Raw genomic sequence first — 6570 nt, 5'->3', positions numbered from 1 at the left:
AAAAAATAATTTTATTGACACTAAAATGTTATCGTAGGTACGCCGCGATTCAGCGCTCAGACTATATTAGATAGTCTGAGCGCTACGTTTTGATTACAAATATCTATCTGGAGAATCGAGCAACGGTTATGGTAATGTGTGCTTACTACAGATAAATATGGAGAATATTAAATGTACATTTAGTCTTCTCCATATTTATCTTTTATCATCTTCATTTCAGTCATTACCTATTCCAATGTCAATTGAACATAGGCTTCTGCCATAGCACAGATAATATAATACTATACTAGGCCATAGATTGCCATAAGGAACGATCTTGAGCTAACTGTAATCACGTTAGCGGTTACAGTGAGCTCAAGGAGTTATCCTTACACTATATTAGAGGTCGTCATTCCATCTAGTAGAGGGTCGTTCTACACTGTGTTTGCCCATACCAGATCGCCACTCAAGAACTTTTCTTCCCCATTAGTTGTCGGTTGCTCGAACTATGTGACCAGCCCATTACTACACGTATATCAGCTTGCTTATCTTTCGAGCTATGATGGTGATTTTGGTTCTTTTACGGTTTTTTTTTCTATATGCTTATTTCAGATTCTATTACGCAAAGAAACTCCGAGCATTTTATAGTTCTTTTATACATATTAGTATTTAATTTGAAATATTATTGTAATTTTAACTTATGTATAAAAATTTATACATACAAGAGTGGACTGAACAGTACTCAGTCTGAGATAAATCTATTCATTTAGTTCAATTTAGACTAATTAACTGTCTGTGTAGTTAAATGTGTGTATTTTCTTGTTTAGGCTAAGTCAATCTACTATTATCAATCTAAAATTATTATTTTTTTAATTGGAGTTTTCAGCTTTTTAATTTCGTGTGTGTATTACGCGATTTGGTTGATAATTTTGAACCGATTTTGATAATACCTTTTGAAATAAATAATTCGTTTTTGTGTTGATCCAATATTAATTTTGTCATGATTGAATTGTTTTTTTATTTGCAGACCAAATCCGAAATTATATTATAGTTTATTTATTATAACCTAATCCTTTTTCCATTCTTTGTTAATGTTTTCGTTTGAATATTTCGTTTCGTTTTCGTATATATTTGTTTTAATGCATGTACTAAGTATAATTCTAATAAGTGATATTTTGCTTATGTTTACTTTATGAATATTTTAAAATATCAACATTTTTGTATTATTTGTACATATATTTTGTTTCGGAAGTTGCTTAATTTAATACATACAAAAGAGTCGTAACTCAATACAAAGACTCCATAACAGTTAAAAGCAATGGCGAAGGTGGCACCAGTTGGTTGTTGCCGTTGAAATATGTAAACGTCAGTAGGTGTACCGGCGCTTCCAACTGGTCTCATTACGTGGGTTATCTTGTTAGCGCGTATATAAATAACGAGCTCGCTCCTCCTAACAAGCGCACATTTTTCATACAAATCGCGTAATAGTGAACAAACTTCGAGTCATCTGAACCACTCACTGTTTACAAAATTGAACAGTGGAAGTATTAGGAAACGGAAGCGTTTATGGCATTTTAAGAACTTTTGTATTTGAGTGCGTTTTTTAGTAAAGAGCCGATGACCATTTGAACATAACATTTTACATTTTTGGGTACCTAAATAACCTGTTCTATCTGTATTGATAATTTCTCCATATTTTGCAACTTGAGTATTAACATATTTCATAGAATAAGTACAATTTATTTCGAAAAAAAAAATAGAAACTTCAATGGTGACCAAATTAATATGTGGCCAACTCGAAACCAAACAGTATCGAATACAAAACTTCTTTTAATATTATATATGCGTAAGTTTGTAACGATAGATGGATGGATGTTTATCACTCATTCATGCAAAAACTACTAAATGAATTTGAATGAAATTTGCTACATTTGTAGGTTATATCCTAACTTAGCACATCGTGTATATATACATTGATTCATATAGGTGAAGCCACGGGATATAACTAGAAAATTTTACAAATATGTTAAAAGCATTGGTGTGTTTAACATTATTTTTCAGGGAAACTTGGTGTCTTAAAAAGGCACATTATGTACTCTCAGATATGTATTTGCGCATAGTTAAAATCTCCGCTTGCGTCTTAAGGTGGGTACTAGTATCTGTATCTGGGTATTTGGGGTGGAAATGGCCCATCTGGCCCCCCTTAAATATGGTTAAGAATTGGCGAAGATATCACGTAACATATAAGTAAAACCAGAAACTTTTTTTGGACGTCACTAAAATTTAACATAATCCGTAGTAGTTTTCATGGCTGTCTCAACATATCAACAAAATATGATGTTTGTTGTTTGACGTTTCTATTCACGCAAATGTGTACGTACCGACTGCGGTGCGTTCCTTTCAAATCTTTTTTAAACGCTCACATTTGAGCCGTGTTTTTGACAGGAGGAGGGGCGCGGTCAGCTCGACAGAGGAGCAGGGAGAGGCCATACTGTAGATGTAGTATAACATACTTATATTTTTGAGAGCTACGATATAGGGGAATACTATATACGTAAAACTAAGAATCAATCCAAGTTATAAAATAAATTATTAAAAACAGAATAAGGGCTGAGGAGAAGGGGATTATTAGTAAATACTGATCCATTACTAGCCATACATCTTATTAGGTCGACCTCCACGCGGTTCCCTCTGGAAACCATCGTAGTAAATTTTAGTGGAATTCGTCACGATGGTCTAACTGATATGCTTTCATCGTCATCTGTCATCTCTCACTGCCCGCGTATACCGATAGCATAGGCAGGATTACCATTCCATTACCATCCATTAAAAAAACATAATAAGGGCCATCTATTATTTTTAAATCAAGCAAAGTCTTATTAGTTATTTTGATTGTCGTTAGGTAGTCTTTTACTATCATTTGAACCGCATGCTTGTTTGTCCCCTGTGTTATAAAAAAAATTACAGGTTACTAAAACACAAAGTAATAGTAAAATTTGTTTGTTGTTCAGTTTCACTAATGGCTTTTATTTTGTTTCAAATTGATATAGATATAAGAACAGAAGTTACGTGATACAAAAATTAAAAAATGATAAAAAAATTGGGTTTTCATATTATCTTAATAGGTGGACGATTTAAAAAATTTAAGACTTTTTAGTGAAAATATTCAGTTTCACTAGAAGAAGACACTTAGAACGGTGTTAAAGATTTCTACACCTACATATGGTTCGAATGAGATTTAATAAGAAATCCATTTTAATTTTCTTTTCTTTTGTAATAAAAATAATTTATAATAAGTTTACAAAGGTTATTAAAGCCTAAGAATATTAGCTTGTACGTCTTCAAATAACTATTAAGTCGTGGTACATGTATATTGAAGCAGGCCCTCGATGCACTCATTAAACAGAGTTTCCGGTGTCCAGTGATGGCTTTTAGTATAAATTTTTAATTATACTTCACAAGTTTCTTGCAGTTAAAGCTTGTTAAATAAAAGGGTAGTTAATTTCATCGCTTAGTTCTAACAATGAATCCGATTTAAACTAACTTACCACTTATCGACTCATCTATACAGTTAGAAATAAAAAAATAAATGTTTCAAATGCATATTTGATAGGCGCTGATTCCAATGATATATTTCTGTATAAAATATATTGAACTCTTTATATCTATTTTACTTTAGTTGTGCTACTTTGTATAAGTTTCTTGTCGAAAAAATATTACATTCACTGTAGATATTTGATTGTGAAAACAATCAAATATATTTATTTTTATAATAATAATAATATTTATTTCTATCACAATGGTACTTTATTTATACGTTTTCCAAAATAGAATATATAGAGATTGCCATTGTTGATATGGAAGTGGATAAAATCTATACTAAGATACCCTTTGTTATGGTATTTTGGTCCCCACAATCGGCCTCTGACTATACAAATATATATATGTATCAAATATATGTTTTTCATAGTCGTGTGGCCCCGGCATAAAATGGGTCACCCCTTAATTTCCAATGGGTGTCGTAAGAAGCGACTAAGGGATTTTAATAGACAGCAGGAATGTGCAGCAGTGTCCCTCTTAAAATATCACCAAAGCTTAATTGCTGTGGCCAACTCGCCTGCCAAGCATGGCAACTACTGGCGAAACCTCCCAAGGGGTGGCTTATGTTCAGCAGTGATCATTTAAAGACTGATATGATGATGACGATGATATGATGATGACAATTTTTAGGAGTCTATATATCCTTATTTATCCTTATAAGTGTAAAAGTGAGCTGAAAACGTTAGTTTGTTAACTTGCTTGTTATTATTTTTTTTTTATGGGTGAAAATGGTATGGTAACCCCGCCTGCGCTAACAGGATACGCTGGCGGAGCACCAGTGAAGGTTGATAGATGAGAATGAAAACAGGCCAGTTAGCCCATCATGATGAATTCATCAGGAATTAACCATGATAGTTTCCAAGGGGAACCGCGAGGAGGTCGACCTGGTTGGGTATATTGCTAGCAATGGGATTCTCAGTTTCCATTACTAACAATCCCTTTTCCCCCTTAACTTGCTTGTTATTTCTTGCCGTTTTAACAGCCTAACCTAATAATTTTAAAAGCCATGCATACTGAGTTTATAATTCACCATCTAATCTTTAAGTTTAAGATGGTGAAGAACATTAGCTGATACTTTTTTCTCGGTCAATCAACATTCCTGTCACATACAAGAAGTTGACTCCTTATTTTTATGGTTATGAGTTAAAACAAATATAGATACAAATGTGTAACTATCTACAACCGAAATCTTGATTGTCTCTGTACCGAGATTTAGTATTTTGCAATAAGATTTTTCATTTCTTATCTAGACACGAAAGCTGTTTAGTTATTCAGGTAAGGGGCTGAGACGGCGATGAGTTAGAGTCTTTTGTCTCCGCTGGATTATAATAACTTGTAACTAGTTTTGTTTTATTGCATGAAATAAGTTTATTTAAATTTAAGCCTTATGTATTTGATTTTTTTTGAAAGTATATTTTAAAATGTGCTAATTCTGATATATATAATTGTTCTTTTATCCGTAGCTGTCATTTATATATATATCGATAAATAATCCATGATGTCAATTTGACGAAATTAGATTTCATTATTAGTCAGTCACAATTATTGAAATAAGAATTATGGTTTTAAAATGTTAGTATACCACATTCATATTCATTTATTTACCTGACATTTGCCATTTGTCGTCCAATCAAGTACCTATTGATAAAGTATTGTATATTCTGAACAACCTGTATTCCTTGACACATTTTTGAGATCCTCATTTTGTCTTAGATTTGTAGAATTGTAATTATTTTTATAGAGTGCTAATTAAGTTCATTAACTTTGTCACACTGCTAGCGGTATCAGACTATTAGTTCTGTTGGTGCATATAACAATAATTTTTTATTAGTATTAGATACTCTGTAGTATTTTGGATAAAATATATAGCGTATACAGTTAAGAAGATTATACTGAATTTCAAATACGTTACAAAGGTAAAGTTTGTATTATAATAATGAAGAGACTACATTAAAGCAATACAAATACGGAACTTTCACAAAGTAAACGTTGAAAAAGTCTACTTAAAAAGTTAATAATAGCGAATAGTAGACTCAAGTATCGACCAGGAAAATGCGGATGCAATCACGTTGAAATGTCCCAACTTTGGCATGAAACTTTAATGACCTTTAAAAGGTATTGTGCTCATTTGCTCGACTTATATAATGACAGGGAGTTGAAATTCTATGCTTCGGACACGAAACATTAACTTTGCTATTAAAAATAATTCGCTATTAGAAAACGTATTGAAATTTTCCTAAGTATAAAGTAGACCTTCAGTCATTTGGATTCACAATTTGATTCCTTAGTCATATGGATGTAGTGATATGTTTTTCTTCTCTTTAATCTACTGTTAAGGGATTTAAAGATACGAATATTTGTAATAAAAAATAAATATGTTTATTTATTTATTTAAATTTCAATGAATAATTAAGTAAGTATACATATGATTTAACTTATGAGTGAGTGCTGCTAAACATCCATGCTTGCATGCCTGTATAATTGTTTAAAATTATAGAGTAAGTTGGCATAGTATTTTAACTATCAGGAATGGTAACGTATGAGGAGCAGACATCATATGCGTTATAGTGTTGTTTATTTGTATCACTTTATTATATTTATTTATTTATTTTATTTATTTATTTATTTATAGGAAAGTCTTAAATTATAGGCCATACAGTTCTTAAGAAAAGAATGAGTACAATGGCGGACCTATCCCATAAAAGGGATTTTGTCTAGTCAACCGTTGAATGTTTGATAGAAATTGAGAATTGGTAGAGACAAAAAGTAATATAGTTTCAGTTACAATACGAGCATACAATGGATACTGGATAATATAATACATCTAAGTGATACCTAATATATCTAAAAGGATTATATTTCTATCCGTATTACTTCCAATACCCAGTGTTTTTTATGAACTTGGTTGTACTGGTCAAGTCTATTGGCAATGGATATCCATCACTTTCCCATCAAGAATTTTTTTATGCAACTTAGAATGGCAAACAAGCT

This window comes from Galleria mellonella, unplaced genomic scaffold (assembly GCF_026898425.1).
Source record: "Galleria mellonella isolate WM207_F2 unplaced genomic scaffold, CSIRO_AGI_GalMel_v1 utg300, whole genome shotgun sequence".
Lineage (NCBI taxonomy): Eukaryota > Metazoa > Arthropoda > Insecta > Lepidoptera > Pyralidae > Galleria > Galleria mellonella.
Note: the sequence above shows the minus strand (reverse complement) of the source record.